The sequence below is a fragment of the Loxodonta africana genome, chromosome 15 (assembly GCF_030014295.1).
Source record: "Loxodonta africana isolate mLoxAfr1 chromosome 15, mLoxAfr1.hap2, whole genome shotgun sequence".
NCBI lineage: Eukaryota > Metazoa > Chordata > Mammalia > Proboscidea > Elephantidae > Loxodonta > Loxodonta africana.
Window position 1 is genome coordinate 18,242,309 of NC_087356.1, and position 24,271 is coordinate 18,266,579.

The window sequence follows — 24,271 nt, forward strand, 5'->3', positions numbered from 1 at the left end:
TCCTGTTTCATGAGTTTATTTATTACTCTCAGACCCTTGTTGGGATCTGTTTCATCTGTGCCTGCACCATAGGGCTGTTTTTGTTGACCTGCATTGTCATTTAATTGATTTCACATTTGTAACTGCGGCAGCGCTGAGAGCAGATGAAAATCTTTCCCTGGAATCAAAAATCTTTTTGGTCTTGTTAGGAATTGAATACCTCCTAGGCTCCCAGATGAAAAATGGGAGTAATACCTGTTGAGGGCATTTTGACCATCTAGAATTTGCAAATGTAGGAGAGTTTGATAGCAGTTTAAAATGTAACTATTATGATTATAAGGGGTCCCTGGGTGATGCAAGAGTTAACACACTGAGCTGTTAACTGAAAGGTTGGAGGTTTGAGTCTACCCAGAGGTGCCTTGGAAGAAAGGCCTGGTGATGTACTTCCAAAATATCAGCCATTGAAAACCCTGTGGAGCACAGTTCTACTCTGACACACACGACGTAGCCATAATTCAGTGTCAATTCAATGGCAACTGGTTTGGTCTCTGTATTATAATTATTATTTCTGTCTACAGAATGAATTTAAGGGCTATTCTAATTACTAAGTGTCTTAGTTATCTAGTGCTGCTGTAACAGAAATAGCACAAGTGGATGGCTTTAACAAAGAGAAATTTATTTTCTTACAGTTTAGGAGGCTAGAAGTCCAAATTCAGGTACTGGCTCCAGGGGAAGGCTTTCTCTCTCTCTTGGCTCTGGGGAAAGGTCCTTGTTGTCAATCTTCCCAGGTCTAGGAGCTTCTAAGATGAAGGGACCCAGGTCCAAAGGATACCCTCTGCTCCTGGCACTGCTTTCTTGGTGCTTGAAAATACCCTATCTCTCTGCTCACTTCTCTTTCTTATCTCTAAAGAGATTGGCTTCAGTTATAGATTAATCTTGTAGATTGAGTTTACATAGCTGCTGATAATCCCTTTTCATCAACATCAAAGAGACAGGGGTTACCACACATAGGGAAATGACATCAGATGACAAAATGGTGGACAATCATACAATACTGGTGTCTTGGTCATCTAGTGCTGCTATAACAGAAACACCACAAGTGGATGGTTTTAACAAAGAGAAATTTATTTTCTCACAGTCTGGTAGGCTAGAAGTTCAAATTCAGGGTGCCAGCTCCAGGAGAAGGCTTTCTCTCTCTTTTGGCTCTGGAGGAAGGTCCTTCTCATCAGTCTTCCCCTGGACTAGGAGCTTCTCCGCACAGGAACCCCAGGTCCGAAAGATGCTCTCTGCTCCTGGCACTGCTTTCTTGGTGGTATGAGGTCCCCATCTCTCAGCTAGCTTCTCTCTTTTATGTCTCAAAAGAGAAGTGCCTCAAGACGTGATCCAACCTAGTAGATTGAGTCCTGCCTCACTAACACAGCTGCTGCCTATCCTACATCATTAACATCATAGAGATAGGATTTACAACACATAGGAACATCACATCAGATGACGAGAAGTGGTGGACAATCACACATGATCTAGCCAAATTGATACGCATATTTTTAGAGGACACAATTCAATCTCTGACAACTGGGAATCATGACCTAGTCAAGTTGACAGATATTTCTGAGGGACACAATTCAATCCATGACACCAGGAAACATGCAAACCCCAAAAGGAGTTTTCTGGCTTACTCCAAGCATGGGGATAAGCAGGTGGCTGAGAACCCTTACAATTTCTGGGGAAACAATCTTTCCAAAGTTTCACAACCTAACTGAGTAAGAACCACATTTGTGTGAAGGCATCGAGAAAGTGGTTTTGTCAGGGTTGTTTTTCTAGGAGCCAAAAAATATTTGAAAGTGGCCTGTGTAATTGTGAATCATGCAACTGTGGGCCCTGACTACCTAAGTGGTCCACACTCTAGCAGAGCATAAGGTGTGACACAGTTTTAAACCCAGAGATATTCTCCTTAAAAAACTCCTCTGCTTCCCTAATTTGGTACCTATTTTGGGAAAGTAGACAGTCAAGGACATTTTGGGCATCAAAAGGGTTCTACTTTCCTCTCTCGTCTACTAAAATGTAGTTTTTGTCATCTTCTCGAAAAGGTCATTTTAAGTTTCAGACAAAACCAAAAACAAACAAGAAAAAAAACACCAAATAGAAGTCCTATGGGAATGGGAGCTTTGACAGAGAATTGGTGGCAGCAGCGACCTGGACTTTGCCTGCATCTAGAGATGAGGGAGCCATAGAGCAGTACGTCCCCCAGGCCCTTTTCCAACAGTGTTTATACGCTTTCTCTGCAACAACCCACCAGCAGATATTCCATTCTAAGCCCTTCACAGGACAGGGTTTATTTGATTTTTTTCCCCCATCCCTATGGGAAGAGTTCCTTCCCGATTTTGAAGCTTAGCAACCGCGAAGAAATGTGACCTCAAGGCCACATATAGATTAAATCTCGACAAGGTCACATATAGATTAGAACCCAGTAAAACCTGATGGCTTGCCGCAGCACGACTGTGTGGGAAACTCACAGTATGACAACTGTGGCCTGATAATTCTACCACAGTGTCAAAGGAGGTCCCAAGGGAAAGTGAATGGGGCTTAGCAGCAGCTAACATCAAGAGGCTCAGAGTTGCAGCACTAATTCCCCTGGGGTGGGAGCTTGAGCCGAGTGGGTGTCAAGTGGCTCTGGCAACTGTGTCCCTTTAAATGTTCCCCTCAGGATCAGGTTGAAAAGGGGGAAGCAGGGCAGGAGCAGCATTATGACTTTACACAGGGTGCTCCCCACGCAGCCACTAATTGGCTTACTCTGTTCAGATTTCATTCAGGCAGCAGCTTTCCGTTTCTGTTCTGTTGTCTCTGAGGGGGTTTCCCAAATTAACCTTCTCTAAGCTTTCTTGTGTTCTTGAGGGACTGTTTCTGAGGGCTGGCGGGGAATTTCCCTCTTTTGACCAACTTGTTGTCTGAGTGATGTATGGCTGATCTGCATCTGGGGATTTTCTCACTGGCATTTTGCTACTTCCTGTTTCCCAAGAGTCTCTGCTTTTTGGGAACTGAAGAGTTATTAAGACAAGGAGACAGACAGGCTTTAGGAAAAAGGGGAGGGGTTGTATTTAATACACTGGCGCTTGTCTTCCACTCCTCTCATTCTTTGCGGCAGTGATATTGCATTTGAAGATTAGATGCAGGGACTTTGAGAGGGGCTTTGGGTTGATCACAGTAAACATTCCACGGGAACTTGGATTTCACAGTGTCTTAGTAGTGCTGCTATAACAGAAATACCACACATAGATGGCTTTAACAGAGAGAAATTAATTTTCTCACGGCAAAGTGGGCTAAAAGTCCAAATTCAGGGCATCAGCTCCAGGGGAAGGCTTTCTCTGTTGGCTCTGAAGGAAAGTCCTTGTCATCAATCTTCACCTGAACTAGGAGCTTCTCCGCACAGGAACCCCGGGTCCAAAGGACTCACTCTGCTCTCGGCACTGCTTTCTTGGTGGTATGAGGCCCCCAACTCTCTGCTTGCTTCCCTTTCCTTTTATCTCTTGTAAGATAAAAGGTGGTGCAGGCCACACTGCAGGGAAACTCCCTTTACATTGGATCAGGGATGTGACCTGAGCAAGGGTGTTACATCCCACCCTAATCCTCTTTAACCACAGGCAGAGATTATGATTTATAACACCTGGGAAAATCACAAAATGCAGGACCACCACACAATACTGGGAATCATGGCCTAACCAAGCTGACACATATTTTTGAGGGACACAATTCAACCCATGACACCCAGCATAACCACAAATCACATAAATGGTTGGTTTAATACAGTATCTCCCCTGTATGTGGGATGGATAGAAACTCCTGTGCTAAAAGAAACCATTTTCTCCTTTTACTTAATGATGACACGTACGTGTCTGTGTGGTGCTAGGTGCTTTGCATGCAGGTTCTCATGTGATCCTTGCAACAACCCAGAGAAGTAGGCCTTGTTAGGCCCTGTTTTACAGATGAGCAAACTGAGGCTCTGAGAAGTTAGGTAACTTGGTGCAAGTCTGGCTGTTATTGGGCAGAGCTCCAGTTCTGTGGGACCCTTTGCTCATATTCATTCTGCTACAGATTTGTAGCAAATTTGGGATTCAATTCATAGGACTTTTAGGCGCCTTCACCAGCAAAATAAAAAGCAGCCTCTAAAGACTAGGGGTGAAAATACTTCAGGAAGCGGATTGGCAGTTCTTAGCTAGGTCATGCTTGGCAATTCTTTTTGTACACCTGTCAGGCCCTTTCGCTCTGTGTTCACAATTTTAGCAACACCTGGCAGCAGCTGCTGACCTGGAAATTGATAGAAACCAATATATCAAAGAAGCTTCAATCAAACCAATTATTTAGTCTCTTAGCAAACCTTCCTATCTAACCACTGCTCTCGCCTTCCTATTCCCCACCCTAGCTTTAAACATTTTATCACAACTCTTAGTAGTGACCCCCCTGTGGGTAAGTCCTAGAATCTTTCTGGGCCTGCTCTGTTGAGATTTATATCCCAAGGAAAATAATGTTCCAGAATTGCCCTACGTCCCCGGCTCTCAATTATTCTCGAGTCAGATGTGTGTGTGTGTGTGTGTGTGTGTGTTCTTGTGGTGCGAGGTTCTCAGGGGGATAGACTATTAGCCACAGCTGACCTTTGCAAAGTTCTTCAAGTGTTTTCAGTTCCTCCAGAGAAGCCGTTAGCACAGGGTGACAGTGCTGGGACAGCCCCGGGACTGATGAGAGAGTTGCTGGGTGTTCTCAAGGACAGGACCTGCATCAGCTACGTGGCTGCCCCTGTGCCCACTGCACATTCGCTGCAGCCCTTCTGTCCACCATCCGTCTAGGAGGGGTCCTACGCATTGTCTCCTCATCCAGTAACTCTGATGGCCACCAACTGTCGGCAGTTCACTAGTTGCCAAGTGATTTTACCTGCATTAACTCATTGGATCCTGTGAAGGTAGGCAAATTTACTTCCACTTTACTACCTGGCCACTTAATAATTGGTTAATAATTGGCTCAAAGCCACCTAGCTAGTAAGTTGAGGGGCTGGGATTCAAATGTTGATCTGTCTGATTGCCGGTTACTGCCTTATTGGGGGCAGGTGGAGTAAACCTTATTTATTTTTTAATCACAACACTAGGAAAATATATCACAGCCTTGAAGCAGCCCAGACAGGCTGTTATCACTTGAAGTAATAAGGTGATGGAAGGAGAACAAGATCCTTATCAGCAGGATGCCAGTGTAGGGGCAGGAACATGGCACAGCTCAGAGGCCTTTGGCCTGGCAAAAAGCATTTGGTAAAGGATGCCCGCTTCCCATTGCCCTGAGGGAGCCATAGCTTCTGTATCTTCACAGTTGTCAGGGGCTCTTCTCAGCAGAGCTCTGTAATTTCAGGGGCTATGTAAGCAGTGCCATATTGAAGCTTTCATTCCATTTTCCTCCAGAAAGAAACAAAACAAAACAAACTCAGATCTTCCCAAACCCAGTCCTTTCCAACTCTTCCTAATTAAGCAAAGAGTCCGTCTTTCAGCATTCATTATAGGACACTGGTACATACTATAGTAACAATCTCCTTGCTCTTCAAGGGCAAAGCGTCACTGCAAGATTACCCACCACTCTTTACTGAAGAGCAGGGGAAGGCAGCCTCTGAGCCATCATGGAAGCAGGGAAAGGGAAGTTCTGCTTCCCATACCAGCGTGACACCTGCCTCTCACACTTCACATGGTATCCGGGCTGAAAGATGTGATGCGTGAGACCCTCAAGAAGGGCACATCCACATCTTGGTGGCAAGAAAGGTACATCCATTAGGAATGTCTCAGAGTTCTCTTCCTGAGCACCCTCTCCCAGTTCCGTATCATAATCAATTTCAGGCCCTTGAATTTAAAAGAAAACCAAACCAAACAAAAATACCCTCAAATATTTTTTTCTCTTAAAATTAGAAATAACCTCAAGGCTTTTGCTTCATGGCCTATGGAAAATGGTGTGGTGGTACTCCTGGTATATGGGAGGCTGGCAACATACAGAATCACCTCTCTTCAAGCTCTACCAGAGTTTGGAATTGGCAAGTCTGTTGCTTTTATGCACCAAGAATAATCTGGTACCTTGGAAGGCTCTGGCTTGGTACAACCAGGAAGATCCCTACTGCCAAAGCTCTCACTACATAAAATCTGGGCTAGAAAGGAAACTTGTGCTATCCCTGACCCAAAATTTAACACCGCTTTGCACTCAGCTGCTGACTGGAAGGTTGGAGGTTCAAATCCACCCAGTGGTGTGCTGGAAGGAAAGCCTGGCAATCTACTTTCAAAAGGTCACAGCCATTGAAAACCCTACAGAGCACAGTTCTGCTGGGACACACATAGGGTTGCCATGAGCTGGAATCAATTAGATGGTTTGGTTTTTTTCCTTCCATTTCAGTTTCTATGCATTAAAATATATAATGGAGCCAAGTGCCCAGCGGCAAGTAACATGTTATTTAAACTTGCTGCAATCCTTGATTTCTTCATTCCTCAATTTTGCGTAAAAGAGCAAAAATCTTATTCTTTAATAGATTCCCGCTTCCAACCAAGATGGCCACAGGCAAAGATTCTTACTTCCAAAGAGATGGGAGAGAGACCCTTTTATTTTCCTGACCATTGGAGATATGTGGTTTATGTGGTCATCCACACACTCGGTCACACAGGTTCCCAGTTGCTGCTTCGTCCAAAGCACCTTGCTCTCTGCATCCATCGAGTCTTTGGCTTTGTGGTTGCAACACAGAGGCACCAGGCTTGCTGGTCCTGGAATTTTCCAACTAGCTGATCACCAGAGCCTGAGAGTAAGGGGTGCTCCAGGCACTGAACTCTTGCTGCATGGAGGCCTGATTGTTCCCACAGCAGCTGTGCCTGCACTGGAATATAAGGTCCTGCATCCTCCTGATGGTCTGTCTTTCCAGACCCTTCACTGTGAAGTCCATGGCCCCCTGAACATGACCCTGAGCTGCGTCGGCTCTCCAGCAGCCACATAAACTCAGCTTCTCAGGTGATGGCAGTCATTGCTGCCTCCAGAGCTAGTGTTCTTGGTCACTCTGCTGTAATGCAGCTGGAAAGTTGCTAGCATAGCAATGAATTTTCCTCACGGGTGTTTTAATCTTATATATATATAAAAAAATCTTATGGATAGGTACAATTCTGACATTGGTTATTTACCAGCAATTTTTTACCAGTGTATTCAATAAAAAAAAAAAAAAGGAGCCCTGGTGGAGCAGTGCTTAAAGAGCTTGGCTGCTAACTGAAAAGTCAGCAGTTTGAACCCTACAAGTACTCTGCAGGAGAAGGATGTGGTAGTCTGGTAGTCTGCTCCTGTAAAGATTACAGCCTTGGAAAGCCAATGGGGCAGTTCTACTCTGTCCTATAGGTCACTATGAGTGGGAATCAAATACACTAGACTTGACAGCAGTGGGTTTAGTGTATTAAAAGGGAGCCCTGGTGGCACAACAGTTAAGTGCTTGACTGCTAACCGAAAGGCTGGTGGTTCGAACCCACCCAGTGGGTCTTCGGGAGAAGGACTTGGCAATCTGCTCCCATAAAGATTACAGTCTACAAAACCCTATGGTGCAGTTCTACTCTATCATATGGGATCGCCATGAGTTGGCATAGACTCCATAGCACCCAAGAATAACAATGACAACAACAGTGTATTAAATATGATTCCAACATTTATTCTTACAAAAAGAAACTATTTGTATAGTTAAGTGAGTTGGAATGATTCAGGGCAGTGAAAAGACAAAACATATTCCTTTTACTAGAGATGATCTTTGCCTATGATTGTGGCCGCAATATTCAATTATCCCTTTTTGAAGGTGTTTTTTAAAACTATTGCAATGAAATCAGATTTTAAAAAATTAGTTGCAGAATATTGACAGTGACTTTGATATCATGATATGGCTTAGGCAGTCACACTAGTCTGAATGTGATAAAGAGCAGAATAGCAGAAAATTCCCACTGTCCCCACCCCTCCAAAAGAAAAAAAACAAACATCTTTGGGTTTGAAGTTAGCCTTAGGTACTAGAACAAAACACCAAAACAAACCTATTCCTACTTTTCCCCCATCTTGCCAACACCCACAGTGCTCACAGACAGACCCAATGCCCTTTGCCCTTGTATTATTGGAAGGAAGGCATTCAGTGCTAAGAGATTTTCCCAAGGTCCTGGGTATAAGTAGCAAAGGTTGCTGAGCTTGTGTTTCCCTATGATATTCCTTCTGAGGTAAATGGTAGCATTTTCAGAAGGGATAGGAGTGAGAAACACCAACACACGTATCAATTTGAGAAGACCCCTTTTGCATAAAGTGTATTTTACAATGGAGATGATTTTATAAACTCTGAAATGATCTTGTACAGAAAACTGTATCTACTGTTTGCCAAATAATTCCTTAGCAAATACCTGTGTTAAGGACATGTTTGCCGGCTTAAAAAAAATGCATTAATTACTAATTTTTCAAATTAATACATGAAGGAACATATAAGAAAAATGCGGCTAGGGGCCATTTCTTTGCTCCGCTTTAAGCAAAAGTTTTCTCAAGGGTTATCTATATTTGCTGCCGCTAATTTCTCCTGTCTTCTCACCTCTTAAACTCCCTCCAAACAGGTATGATTCCCATGAATGCTCCATCGAAACTGTTCTTTCCAAAAAACACTAATGACCTGCACTTTATTAAGTGCAAATCCATTGCCATCAAATCCATTCTGACTGGTAGCAACCCTATAGGAAAGAGTAGAACTGCCCCATAAGGTTTCCAAGAAGCAGCTGGTGGATTCAAACTGCCAGCCTTTTGGTTAGCAGCTGAGCTCTTAAGCACTGAGTCACCAGGGCTCTTTGCTAAGTCCACTGATCAATTTTCAGCCCATATCTTACTTAAAAAAAAAAAAAAGTGTTGCCATCAAGTCTATTCTGACTCATAGGGACCCTTTAAGACAGAGTAGAACTGTCCCATATTTTCCAAGGAGTACCTGGTAGATTTGAACTGCTGAGCTTAGCAGTCATAGCACTTAACTACTATGCCACAAGGGTTTCGATGTCTTACTTAGGTATATAGCATTTAATGCAGTTGGGCCATCACCCTTTCTTGGTTTTCTGCTCCTCACTGGGCATTCCTTCTCAGTCTCCTTTGCTGGTTCCTCCTCTTTCTCCCTGACCTCACCGCCTTGGAGGGCCCCAGAGCTCAGCCTTTGGGCCACTTTTCTTTACTCACTCCCTTGGCGATCTCATCCAGGCTTGTGGCTGTAAATATCATTTACAAGCTGCCAAATGTGAATCTCCAACTCGGACTTGTCTCCTGAACTCCAGACCTTTATCCAATGGCCTACTTGGCATCTTGAACTTAAGAAGTCCGAACCTGAATTTAGAGTAATTTTATTTGAATAAATAAAAATGCATTCCTCAATTTCTAACACTACAGCTTGGAATTACTGTTTTTTTTTTTTTTTATATTGAAAACAGAAGAATATATTATAGTAAGATGATAGCATTATAGGAAGTTGGAAAAAAATTTATTCCAGCTAATAGTTGTGATCATTTGTACATATTTTCTGCCAATTGTTTTCTTTAGACATGCTGATTATTTCTATAACTGAAACTAACACCGTTGGAACTGATACCACTGTTAACCTATTTTACGAGAATGGGGACACTTTCTGATCTTTCTGTGTATACCCATGGTTTCTCACAGAGCCTGGTCCAGACAGGTGCTTGAAAGGTGATTGCCGAAACAATGAATTAATGAGTATGTTTGCTGAGGATCTAAAAATTAAGTACCATTGACCCGACATTGATTGTTTCATTGCTTCACAGACCGAGGCTAAGGCCCCAACCTTGCAAACATCAGCCCTGTGTGACTTCCTCTTCTGCCCAGACTCTAGGAGCTGCACAGGAGAGGAAGTAGATATTTAAGTGGTGACACAGCCATGCTTCTGCCTTGCTTGAAAATGGTACTAATTCCTTTCACTCCCCTGCTCTTTACCTGGGCCTAGACTGGAGCTAAATCTCATAAAAACAGACTGAACGTTAATGAATGAGCTGATCCCAAAATAAAATTGCAAATCAGATTTGGGGTTTGACGTAAAAGTTTGAGAGATACAGGTTTCTTGGTAATTTAGATTACAAATGTCATCAAAAATAGAAACCAAAAAGATGAGGCAATTTCTAAATTAAAAGCTCTTTCTTAGAGTAATTGCCATGTTACAGCATCTATGTACTTTGGGAGAATTTCAATAAGACTTCATTGCTCAGAATAATGTCCTATTCTTGTCACCAAATAATACTTGACGTATATGCGCTTGTACTCCCTGATGGCAGGAAAGGCGTTGCCCTGAACAGCTGGCACACCCTCTGCAGTGAGGCTTGATTTTGCTGAACTTTTCAGGGAGTCAAAAAGCCCTTTCTCAACTCCCTATTCATTCACAGACATGAGACCTGTGCTTTGTTACTTTTTCTGAATCGACCGAGTCGGTCTTGTGGCAGTCACCTGTATGTTGGAGATGTAAAATACTATTTGTATCTTCTTTCCATGGGTAACTGGCCTATCAATCATAATATGAAAGGCAAGTTACAAACCCTTTGATGAAGCTATCATTACAGCACGCAGGATTAGGAATACTTTTCTAGACTCCTTTTTTTTAGTTGAAGAAATACACCTCGTCATTTTGGGCATTTCCATTTTGACAGAAGAAGGTCCTTGGGCTTAAACAATAGCTTTTCAGCATTTCGTATTCTTAGGACTGAATCTGAATGTAAAGGAAAGCTAATCTGCCTCCTTTTATACCACCACACCTGCAGAATCTGTAAAATTTGGTCTAAAATGACTTGAATGAATTATCAGTTTCTGGGATATAGTTCCTCACTAGGACACAGTATTGCTTTTCTTCAAAGATCATACGTGTCATAAGCAAATAGTGACTGCATTTTTGTATCTTTTTCTGTTGCTTTAATGCACTCAGATTTCAATTATGGGAGTATAAGACTTAAGTTTTATTATTGAATTCTTTATATTTCTTAAAGATTACTGCTTTTTTTTTTTCTTTTTGAGTTAAAAAGGAACCCTCTTAGCTGGAAACCCTGGTGGTGTAGTGGTTAAGTGCTACAGCTGCTAACCCAAGGGTTGGCAGTTCAAATACACCACGCACTCCTTGAAAACTCTACAGGGCAGTTCTACTCTGTCCTATAGGGTCGCTATGAGTCGGAATTGATTCAACGACACTGGGTTTGGTTTTTTTGGTTTCTTAGCTTAGAAGTCTTGGGTGTTCTAACAATGAATTATCATTTTGAAGAGACTGCTGTTTGTTCCTTAATATCTGTTCTCCCCTTCTTCCATAATGGTGGAACCCCTGATTTTTAAGCTGAGCATGTAGCTGTCCAGAAAGGAGAAAAGAACATTTCTGCAGAAATAAATAAAATCTAAAACAGGAAAATAATACAAAGAATCAATAAAACCAGAAGTTGGTTCTTTGAAAAATCCAATAAAACTGACAAGCCTTTAGCTAGACTGACAAAGAAAAAAGAGAACAGGTGCAAATAACCAAAATAAGAAATGAGAGGGGCATTACAACTGACCTGATAGAAATAAAGAGAATATTGATATAATATTATGAACAACTGTATTGCAACAAACTGGATAACCTAGATGAAATGGACAAATTCTTAGAAGCACACAACCTACCTGTGATTGTTAAAGTTCTGTGTCAGCTTGTTTGGGTCATGATTCTAAGCGGTTTGGCAGTTATGACACAGTTTGGCAGTCATATGTATAATAAGGTGCTCACCTTCATGATGGAATCTGCTGTAACCAATTAGTTGAAACAGAGTTTCCTTGGAGTATGGCTTGCATCCAATATACGTGGAGTTTCTCAAAAGACTCGTGGGCTTTTGCTTGCTCTGGATCCTGCAGCTGGCTCCTGTTCATCTAACTTCCAGTTCTTGAGCTAGCAGCTGATCTGCTGATCTTGGGTTTGCCAGCCCCTGCAGCTATGTGGGTCAGCCTCCAGCCTGACCCAAGGGCTTGGGATTTTTCAGCCTCTACAATTGAGTGAGCCATTTCCTTGATATAAATCTCTCTCTCTCTATGTATATATACATATATATATAGACGCTTCACTGGTTTGCTCTTCTAGAGAACCCAGCCTAAGACACTACCAAAAACTGGCTCAAGAGGAAATAGAAAGCTTTCACAGATCCATAACAAGTGAAGAGATCAAATCAGTGATCGAAAACCTCCCAACAAAAAAAGTCCTGGACCAGATAGCTTCCCCAGGGATTTCTACCCAAACATTTAGACAAGTGACACCAACAGTGTTTAAACTCTTCCAAAAGATAGAGAAGAAAGGAATACTCCCTAATTCATTCTATGAGGCAAACATAATCTTGATACCAAAACCAGACAAAGATGCTGTAAGACAAGAAAATTACGGGCCAATATCTCTTACGAATATAGATGTAAAAATCCTCATCAGAATACTAGTGAATAGAATCCAATAGCTTATTTAAAGAGTCATGAACCATGACCAAGTGGATTTTATTCAAGGAATACAGGGATGGTTCAACATTAGAAAATTAGTCAACATAATACACCACATCAATAGAACAAAGGAAAAGAACCACATGATCATCTCTACGGATGCAGAAAAATCATTTGATAAAATTCAACACCCTTTCTTGATGACAACCCTCAAGAAGACTGGAATAGAAGAGGAATTCCTCAGTATGATTCAGGGCATATTTGAAAAGCCAACAGCCAACATTATACTTAATGGAGAAAGACTGAAAGCTTTCCCCCTTGAAATTGGGAACAAGACAAGGGTGCCTGCCCTCACAGCTCCTATCCAATATTGTACTAGAAGTCCTAGCCAGAGCAATAACATTGGGAAAAAAAAGAAATAAAAGGTATCCAGATTGGAAATGAAGAAGTAAAATCACCTCTATTCACAGATGATATGATGCTAAATATAGAAAATCCCAAAGAGTCCACAAGAAAACATCTGGAGATAATGGAGAAATTTAACAAAGTTACAGGGTACAAGGTCAACAAACAAAAATTAGTTGGGTTTCTATACACCAGAAATCTGAAAGGTAAATTTGGAAAAAATTCCATTTAAAATAGCATCAAAGAAAATAAAATACCTAGGAATAAATTTCCCCCCCACGTCTGTCAGTTTGTTGAATTGTGGGGGCTTGCATGCTGCTGTGATGCGGAAGCTAGGCCACTGCTATTTAAATACCAGCAGGGTCGCCCATGGCAGACAGATTTCAGCTGAGCTGCCAGACTAAGAGTAGGAAGAAGGATTCAGTGGTCTACTTCTGAAAAGAATTAGCCAGTGAAACCTTGTGAATGGCAGGGGAACATTGTCTGATATAGGGCGGGAAGACTACATCTCACATACTTTCGACATGTTATCAGGCAGGATAAGTCCCTGAAGAAGGACATCATGCTTGGTAAAGGAGATGGTCAGTGAAAAAAGAAAAAGACCCTCAGTGAAATGGGTTGACTGCAACAATGGGCTCAAGCATAACAACAATCATGAGGATGGCACAGGCCCGGGCAGTGTTTTGTTCTGTTGTACTTTGGTTTTAACTCATAGCAACCCAAAGTACAACAGAACAAAACACTGCCCGGGCCTGTGCCATCCACCTAATGACAACAAAAGGAATAAATCTAGCCAGGGATGTGAAGGATTTATACAATGAAAACTATAAAACACTGTTGAAAGAGATTAAAGAAGACTTAAATAAATGGAAGGATGTTCCATGTTTAGAAGACTTAATATTGTTAAGATGTCAATACTACCCAAAGTGATCTATAGATTCAATGCAATCCTGATCAAAATTCCAACAGTCTTATTTACAGAAATAAAAAAAAAACAATCGTCAACTTTACATGGAATGGCAAGAGGCCCCGAGTAGCTAAAGTAATGTTGAAAGAGAAAAACAAAGTAGGAGGACTCACACTTCCTGATTTTAAAATATACTATAAGAGCTATGGCTGCTAACCAAAAGGACTCACACTTCCTGATTTTAAAATATGCTATAAGAGCTATGGCTGCTAACCAAAAGGCCAGCAGTTCGAATCCACTAGGCACTCCTTGGAAATCCTATGGGGTAGTTCTACTCTGTCTGATAGGGCCGCTATGAGTCAGGATTGGCTTGATAGCAATGGGTTTGGTTTTTTTGTTTTTTATACAGCTATAGTAATCAAAACAGCCTGGCACTGGCATAATAATAGGCACACAGACCAATGGAATAGAACTGAGAGTCCAGAAATAAACCCACACATCTGTGGTCAACTGATTTTTGACAAGGGTGCTAAGTCCATTTGAAGAGTCTTTTCAATAAATGGTGCTGGTAAAATTGGATTTCCACATGTAGAAAAATGAAACAGGACCCATGCTTAATCTTGTTGTTGTTGTTGTTAGGTACCATTGAGTCATTTCGGACTTAGAGCGACCCCATGTAAAACAGAACAAAACACCACCTGGTCCTGCGCCATCCTCTTGATTGTTGTTATGCTGGAGCCCATTGTTGCAGCCACTGTGTTAAGCCATCTTGTTGAGGGTCCTTACTCTTTTTCGCTGACCTTCCACTTTACCCAGCCTGATGTCCTTCTCCAGGGACATGTCCTGATAACATGTCCAAAGTATGTAAGATAAAGTTTCGCCATCCTTGCTTCTAAGGAACATTTGGTTGTGCTTCTTCCAAGACAGCTTTGTTCCTTCTTCTGGCAGTCCGTGGTATATTCAATATTCTTCTCCAACACCACAACTCAAAGGCATCAATTCTTCTTCAGTCTTCCTTATTAATTGTCCAACTTTCCCACGTACATGAGGCGATCAAAAACACCAAGGCTTGGGTCAGACGCACCTTAGTCCTTAGAGTGACATCTTTGCTTCTTAACACCTTAAAGAGGTCTTTTGCAGCAGATTTGCCCAATGCAGTGTGTCATTTGGTTTCTTGACTGTTGCTTCCATGGGTATTGATTGTGGATCCAAGTAAAATGAAATCTTTGATGACTTCATGCCTCATACCATACACAAAAACGAATTCAAAATGAAGGACCTAAATGTGCAAACTAAAACCATAAAATTCTTAGAAGAAAATTCGGGGGCAACACTGTCAGCCTAGTTTTTAACAATAGGTTATCTAATATAATAACAAAAAGAAAAAAATACATTGGGCCTCATAAAAATTAAAGTTTTGTTCATCAAAAGACTTTATCAAAAATGTGAAAAGGCAAGCAGCAGATTGGTAGAATATCTTTGGAAATCTTACATCTGATAAGAATCTAATAACCAAAATATGTATAAAACATTGACAACAGCAAAAAGACGAATAACACAATCATAAAATGGGCAAACAACCAAAGAGGACATTTGAATGGCCACCGGACATATGGAAAGATGCTCAGCATCGTTAGCCATCAGAGAGATACAAATCAAAACCACAATGACATACCACTTCACTCCCACTAGGATGGCTAAGATAAAAAAACAAAAACACAGAAAATAACATGTTGGTGAGGATGTAGGGAAACTGGAACCCTTATCCATTGCTGGTGGGAATGCAAAATGGTACTGCCGTTGTGGAAAACAGGATAGCAGTTCCTCAAAAAGCTAAAAATAGAACTACCATATGACCCAGAAATTCCGCTCCCAGGTATACCCCAAACCCTCAAAAGCAGAGACTCAAAAAGAAACTTGTACACCAATAGTCATTGTAGCATTCACAATAGCCAATGGTGGAAACAACCTAAATGCCCATCAACAGATGCATGGGTAAACAAAATGTGGTACATACATACAATGGAATACTACTCAGCCAGTAGGAGAAATGAAGTCTTGATACATGCCACAGTATGGATGGAGCTTGATGACATTATGCTGAGCGAAATAAGCCAATCAAAAAATGACAAATATTGTATGACCTCGCTTATGTAAAAAGACAAGAACAGGCAAATGTAGAGAGAATATAGTGTATTAGTGGTTAACAGGGGCAGTGAGAGGGGGAGAGGGGGTTAGTGGTGATGGAAAAATCACGTTAATTAAAGGTAGGGTTGCACAGTCAATTATTGTAATTGCTGTTATAAGTTGTACACTTATAAAGTGTTGAACTGGCAAAAGTTGTGTGATAGATATGTTTACAACAATGACAACAACAATGAAAATAGTAGCTGCTGAGGCTGCTTATGTACAACCAAGCACCTCAAGGGATTTGGTTCTTTGGTTTGGAGGTTTAGGGTCATGGTTTCGTGGTATACCCAGTAATTGGCTTAATAATATGTATAGTGCTTCTGCTCTGCCTCCTAGTTCCTTGTGTATCACCTGGGTTCCTAAAAGCTTGCAATGGCCATCCAAGGCACTGTAATTGGTCTCTGTTCACCTACAGCAACAGAGGAAGAAGGAGGGTAGGGGATAGGAGGAGGATATGGAATGTGTGACTAATTGCCTCCATGAACAGCTGCCTCCTTTGACATGAGACCAAAAGGACTGGATGGTGCCTGGCTACCATTAATGAACGTTTTGATCAAAGTTTCCATAGAAGAATCCTGATCAAAAGAGGGAAAATGCAGAGCAGAATTTCAAATTCTTATGGACTCCAGATGCCAGGAGGTATGATTGTTGTTGTTGTTGTTGTTAGGTGCCGTCCAGTCAGTTCTGACTCATAGCGACCCTATGCACAACAGAACGAAACAGTGCCCTGTCCTGCGCCATCCTTACAATCGTTGTTATGCTGGAGCTCATTGTTGCAGTCGCTGTGTCAATCCACCTCGCTGAGGGCCTTCCTCTTTTCCGCTGACCCTGTACTCTGCCAAGCATGATGTCTTTCTCCAGGGACTGATCCCTCCTGACAACATCTCCGAACTATGAAAGACACAGTCTTGCCATCCTTGCCTCTAAGGAGCATTCTGGTTGCACTTCTTCCAAGACAGATTTGTTCGTTCTTTTGGCAGTCCATGGTATATTCAACATTCTTCACAAACACCACAATTCAAAGGCATCAACTCTCCTTCGGTCTTCCTTATTCATTGTCCAGCTTTCACATGCATATGATGTGATTGAAAATACCATGGCTTGGGTCAGGTGCGCCTTACTCTTCAGGGTGACATCTTTGCTCTTCAACACTTTGAAGAGGCCCTTTGCAGCAGATTTGCCCAGTGCAATGCATCTTTTGATTTTTTGACTGCTGCTTCCATGGCTGTTGATTGTGGATCCAAGTCAAATGAAACCCTTGACAACTTCAATCTTTTCTCCATCTGTCATGATGTTGCTCATTGGTCCAGTTGTGAAGATTTTTGTTTTCTTTATGTTGAGGTGTAATCCATACTGAAGGCTGTGGTCTTTGATCTTCATTAGTAAGTGCTTCAAGTCCTCTTCACTTTCACTAAGCAAGGTTGTGTCATCTGCATAACGCAGGTTGTTAATGAGTCTTCCTCCAATCCTGACGCCCCATTCTTCTTCATATAGTCCAGATTCTGAGATTATCTGCACAGCATACAGATTAAATAGGAATGGTGAAAGAATACAACCCTGACGCACACCTTTCCTGACTTTAAACCAATCAGTATCCCCTTGTTCTGTCCCAACAACTGCCTCTTGATCTATGTAAAGGTTCCTCATGAGCACAATTAAGTGTTCTGGAATTCCCATTCTTTGCAGTGTTATCCATAGTTTGTTATGATCCACACAGTCAAATGCCTTTGCATAGTCAATAAAACACAGATAAACATCCTTCTGGTATTCTCTGCTTTCAGCCAGGATCCATCTGACATCAGCAATGATATCCCTGGTTCCATGTCCTCTTCTGAAACTGGCCTGAATTTCTGGCAGTTCCCTGTTGATACACTGCTACAGCTGTTTTTGAATGATCTTCAGCAAAATTTTGCTTGCATGTGATATTAGTGATATTGTTGTATAATTTCCACATTCGGTTGGACCACCTTTCTTGGGAATAGGCATAAATATGGATCTCTTCCAGTCAGTTGGCCAGGAAGCTGTCTTCCATATTTCTTGGCATAGACGAGCGAGCACCTCCAGCGCTGCATCTGTTTGTTGAAACATCTCAGTTAATATTCCATCAATTCCTGGAGCCTTGTTTTTTGCCAATGCCTTCAGAGCAGCCTGGACTTCTTCCTTCAGTACCATCGGTTCCTGATCATATGCCACCTCTTGAAATGGCTGAATATCAACTAATTCTTTTTGGTATAATGACTCTGTGTATTCCTTCCATCTTCTTTTGATGCTTCCTGCGTTGTTTAATATTTTCTCCATGGAATCCTTCACTATTGCAACTCAAGGCTTGGATTTTTTCTTCAGTTCTTTCAGCTTGAGAAATACTGAGCATGTTCTTCCCTTTTGGTTTTCCATCTCCAGCTCTTTGCACGTGTCATTATAATACTTTACTTTGTCTTCTCGAGAGGCCCTTTGAAATCTTCTGTTCAGTTCTTTTACTTCATCAATTCTTCCTTTTGCTTTAGCTGCTTGACACTCAAGAGCAAGTTTCAGAGTCTCCTCTGACATCCATCTTGGTCTTTTCTTTCTCCTGTCTTTTCAGTGACCTCTTGCTTTCTTCATGGATGATATCCTTGATGTCATTCCACAACTCTTCTGCTCTTTGGTCACTAGTGTTCGATAAGTCAAGTCTATTCTTGAGATGGTTTCTAAATTCAGGTGGGATATACTCAAGGTGATATTTTGGCTCTTGTGGGCTTGCTCTGATTTTCTTCAGTTTCAGCTTGAACTTGCATATGATCAGTTGATGGCCTGTTCCACAGTCGGCCCCTGGCCTTGTTCTGACTGATGATATTGAGCTTTTGCATCGTCTCTTTCCACAGATGTAGTCTATTTGATTTCTATGTGTTCCATCTGGTGAGGTCCATGTGTATAATCGCCGCTAATGTTAGTGAAAGAAGGTATTTGCAGTGAAGAAGTCGTTGGTCTTGCAAAATTCTATCATTCAATCTCTGGCATTGTTTCTCTCACCAAGGCCATATTTTCCAACTACTGATTCTTCTTCTTTGTTTCCAACTTTTGCATTCCAATCACCAGTAATTATCAATGCATCTTGATTGCATGTCTGATCAATTTCAGACTGTAGCAGCTGATAAAATCTTCTATTTCTTCATCTTTGGCCCTAGTGGTTGCTGCGTAAATTTGAATATTAGTCATATTAACTGGTCTTCCTTGTAGATGTATGGACATTATCCTATCACTGACAGCATTGTACGTCAGGATAGATCTTGAAATATTCTTTTTGACAATGAACGCAACACCATTCCTCTTCGAGTTGTCATTCCCAGCATAGTAGACTATATGGTAGTCCCGATTCAAAATGGCCCACCGCAGTCCATTTCAGCTCACTAATGCCTAGGATATGGATGTTTATGCATTCCATTTCATTTTTGACGATTTTCCAATTTTCCTAGATTCATACTTCATACATTCCAGGTTCTGATTATTAATGGATGTTTGCAGCTGTTTCTTCTCATTTTGAGTCATGCCACGTCAGCAAACGAAGGACCCGAAAGCCTTACTCCATCCACGTCATTAAGGTTGAATCTACTTTGAGGAGGCAGCTCTTCCCCAGTCATGTTTTGAGTGCCTTCCAACCTGGGGTGCTCATCTTCCAGCACTATATCAGACAATGTTCTGCTGCTATTCCTAAGGTTTTCACTGGCTAATGCTTTTCAGAAATAGACTGCCGGGTCCTTCTTCCTAGTCTGTCTTAGTCTGGAAGCTCAGCTGAAAACTGTCCTCCATGGGTGACCCTGCTGGTATCTGAATACTGGTAGCATAGCTTCCAGCATCACAGCAACACAGAAGCCCCCACAGTACGACAAACTGACAGACATGTTGAGGGGGAGGTATGATTAGTCTAAGATAATAAGTGCATGACAATCCCTTGGCCACTGTATTGATCCAATTATAGGCATGTGTATAAACTGACCCAATCGGATCAAAGGTTTATATTCCATGCCTGAGGAAGAAGTTATTCTTTCTTCTCCTGGACATAAACAAGGAAGCACATGGTACTGATTGCCATTGGTAGCTCTCTTGCCACCATAAGAGTGGCCATCCTGGATGGGGGCAACACTGAAGATGGCAGCAAGAAGAATTCTAAAAAGCCTAGGCCCTTAATGCAAAGTTTGAGCCCACCCTAGAACTGAATCTAAAACATTGTTGTTATTTGCTGATGAGTCAAATGACATATTGCAGATGGCAGGGGTCACCAAATTTTTTCTTAAAAGGCCAGATAATAAATATTTTAAACTCTATGGGACGTGTAGTCTCTGTTTTAAATACCCATTGTGGCTCTCAAGCAGCCCTAGATAATATGTAATGGGCATGGCTGTGTACTAGTAAAACTTTATTGACAAAAACAGGTGGCCAACCCATGGTCTGTCATTTGCCAACCCCTGTTACAAATCAGTTTAAGTCAGGGTTTTCTGTTACTTACGGTCAAAGCCATCAAATACAGGTTCTAGTCCATTTCTCTGGCCCAGCTGCGTTCTACCCTTGGAATTCATGAGAAATCTCAGTGGCCAGGGCTGACGGCCAAAACATTAGACAAAGTGTACAGCATGAATATCAACCAACCATCAACATGTAGAATGCCCATATTAGGGTGAAAGGGCTGACTATCACTCTGCTGTTATCCCTCCAACTAGTCCTCTTTGTTATCTAAACTAGTCAAAGTTTATTTCTGTTGTTTGTAAACAAAAGCATCCTCACCACTCTTTTTAGGTTTTCATTTTAGGTGCTCCTTTAATGGTTTTCCTCATTTTTGGTGAAGATGTTGATCAGTTTTACATTATTTCTTCTTTTTGGTTCTCCATTTCTTTAGTATTTCAGTGCCAGGACTGCAATACTCTTTAAAAAATTGGGTCCATGAAAACACTCCTTCTTTTTTGAATTCCTGCAGGTATTATGGTCAGTAACACATAGTCTAGCACTTGACACATGAGTTGCAACTACAAAGCACCAGAAAGGTTTCAGCACACATGCCACAGCTTGGGCATCCACTTTGTTAAGTGCAGTTGCCATTGGAAGTTATATTCCAATAAGGCTGTCATTTCTCAAAGTATCTTTGGAATTTCTCCAGTGTCCTCACTTTATTATAACATCTGATATTGATGGAGAGCTATCATCATGTTCTCACCAGGCTTGGCTCTAAATGGATTCCTGCCATTTGTAAAAAAAAAAAAAGTAAAGATCCATCTTTAATATTTTTCAATTATTGCATATTTTCCTTTTCTCTTCCTTTCTTTTCTCACATAATTCTAGGTACCTAGTTCTGCCAGTCACTCTTCTAGGTGCTGGTGAGAAAACGTCCATACGTCAGTGTATTCATGGCTTCATAGGCAAGAAAATAAGTTAACAACTTACAAGGTAATCTAAATCTGCCTGGACTTCACCTCCATGAGTACAAATATGGTTCTCGTAAAAGAAACCATTCAGATTTTGCAGGCTCGTGGCCACCACTTACGTATAGAGTAACTTAGCCTTTTATGTGTGGTCCCATGCTGACCACTTATGCTTTTCCACATCAGCTGCCGCCTGTTGATATCTGCTGCTTTCTAGCCTCAAGTATGCCAGGTGTCTGGTGCTTTCTGTTGTTGTTAGGTGCCATTGAGCCGGTTCCAACCCATAGTGACCGTATGTACAACAGAATGAAACTCTGCCCGGTCCTGCACGATTCTCACATTAATTGCTATGCTTGAGCCTATTGTTGCAGGCACTATGTCAATCCCTCTTGTTGAGAGTCTCGCTCTCTTTCACTGACCCTCTACCTGAAGAATATACATACTCTATTACAGATGGTGCCTCTTGGTCATTTCATGGCTATAATGAGATGCAAGAGAGCAGGAGCTTTGTCCATTTTCTTCAGGGTTGTTTTCTCTGGGTCTAGAACAGTGCCAGACACTTATGTGAATATTGAATGAATGAATGTCAAGCTAGGATTAGTCCAGTCCACACTTCACTGCAACCTACTGTCTTCCGTGCAGAAATGGGAAGAATGCCCCTTCCATCAGTGGCTGTTACTCTTTGTTTTCTGGGTCCTAATGCAGGTATATCTGTGCCCCTTCTTCTTCCAAAGTCCTTCATGAGTACGGCCTTTTCAAATGTTACTTCAGCTCTTTTCTCTAAGAACTCAGGCCTGGTCCTTAGGTCCTGGCTGGGAAATAGACACACTTGAGCCCCAACTATGGCGTAGGTTCAAACTTAGTTTCCTGACTTAACTGCAATATGGAGTGGTAAGAACTATACTACACTCACATACAGGGACATAACAGAGGAGAGAAGAAGCTGAAGACAGCAGGAAATCAGAGGGAGGGGGACAGAGGATGTAGACAAGACGATGGGTAGACCTTTGCCTGCTTCCTATTTTTTGCCTTTTACTTGCCCTGAAAATTTTGTCTTTGATTATGGCTTCCTCTCTCTCCTTGTTTTATAATTTCCTCTTTTCAGGTACACACTGGGTGCTAGTTAAATATTTGTTGACTGATTGACAAAGAGAATTAAGACCTTGGTAGAGCCCCATTACTTTTCCCTTAATATTTGCTTTTCCATGCTGATTGCTATTTGGTCAAACTGGACCTTGAGATATTGGGAAATGAGAACCCAATAACTCTTATTTGCTCAAATCAGTAACTATGGACTGCACATAATGTGCCAAGCCTTGTGCTAGATGGAAAGCTGCAAAAATTAGCAAGGCCTAGCTCTAAAGAATCAACCTCTTCAAAGTGTTTAAAAGCAAAGATGTCACTTTGAGGACTAAGGTGCACCTGACTCAAGCCATGGTGTTTTCAATTGCCTCATATGCAAGTGAAAGCTGGACAATAAATAAGGAAGACTGAAGAAGAATTGCCACCTTTGAATTATGGCGTTGGCAGAGAATGTCGAATATACCATGGACTGTCAGAAGAATGAACAAGTCTGTCTCGGAAGAAGTACAGCCAGAATGCTCCTTAGAAGCAAGGATGGCGAGACTTTTTCTCACATACTTTGGACACCGTATGAGGAGGGGCCAGTCCCTAGAGAAGGACATCATGCTTGGTAAAGTAGCATAACAATGATAGTGAGGATGGCGCAGGACTGGGCAGTGTTTCGTTCTGTTGAATATAGGGTCAATATGAGTTGGAACCAACTCAACAGCATCTAACCACAAGCTCTGAGGAACCATGTAGGGTAGCAGTAGAGATTACATGTCAGATAATTGTGATGCAAGGCAGAAAGAATTCCATAGTATACTAGAAGATCACACAACTGGCTATGAGAAAATAGGGGAAGCAAAGAGAATTCTAGTTTGGGATGCCTGAGAAGGTTCCCCTAACCAGTGGAGATGGGTGAGGAAGGATTTAGGCAGAGGGAACCCTGTGAACAAACGTATGGAGGTGAAATTTGATCTACAAAAGAACATATATCACACATGCTTCCAGTATTTTCTCTCTTCCTTGATTAGTTGATCGTCAGTCTCTTAAAACATAACTGGTAGAATGGCAGTATTGTACGCTTTTTTTTGAGTTTACACTGAGGAGGGTGTGCCATTGAGCAATGCTGCTGGCAGTATTTTAAAAGAAAAGATTAAAGTACCACCCTGCGTGTGAATCAGTCTGTCCAATTCTGCACACAAAGCAGATGGCTGTTAAACATTTGTTCCCTCCCTGGTATTGTCTGCCTTATAAATGCTCAAGAGTAGCCAAAATGGAGAATTCTATCACATTGGAGGAATTTTGCCTGTAATTTGTTTGTAACACACTCTTGAGTAATGGGCAAGCTCCCTGCTCCCTGGGGTTATGCTCCTAGTTCATATGCATTCCAGAACGATTAACTTTTCCCTGTTGCTGCTAAGAGTCCTAAAAGCCAGGGAAATCAATACATATGATAATTTATCACTGACAGATGAATATTTCCTATTGATTTCTTCTGAAATGGGAATTTGTGCCCCCTAGGAACTTCATCCTTTTAACTGACAATAAGGCAATCAGTTATAATTTCAAGTTTTGAAAAGTTTTGGCACCAGCTTTTATGAAACACACAGAAGAAAAATAACAGGAGCCCCTGGATAGTTTCAAAGTCTTGCTGAGGTGTACAGAAGCGAATTTTGCTTGCCTGTCTGTGCCAGCTGGGTGCCTCTGACCCCTGAAGCAGACTCTCACTCCCTTGCCATGGATCTAAAGGACTGCTGTCAATTTGCAAGCATTGTAAGTCTGATAGGCTCCTTGTCTTTCTTTCCTCTCTGGAAACAGTTGCCAACTTGAAATGCAGTCTTAGGCTATACAT

General features: G+C 41.7%; 1 long non-coding RNA gene across 5 annotated transcripts in view; it reads left to right on the top strand.

Annotated features, from left to right (window-relative positions):
• The first annotated feature begins 1,135 nt into the window (after positions 1-1,135).
• LOC135227770 (uncharacterized) overlaps positions 1,136-24,271 on the top strand; it is a 98,319-nt gene continuing 75,183 nt past the window's right edge. For 2 of the 5 annotated variants that reach the window (XR_010317918.1, XR_010317919.1), the window contains exon 1: positions 1,136-4,930. This is a non-coding gene — a long non-coding RNA (uncharacterized LOC135227770). The remainder of the gene's footprint in view (positions 4,931-24,271) is intronic. The other 3 variants (XR_010317917.1, XR_010317920.1, XR_010317916.1) reach the window with 2 other exon arrangements.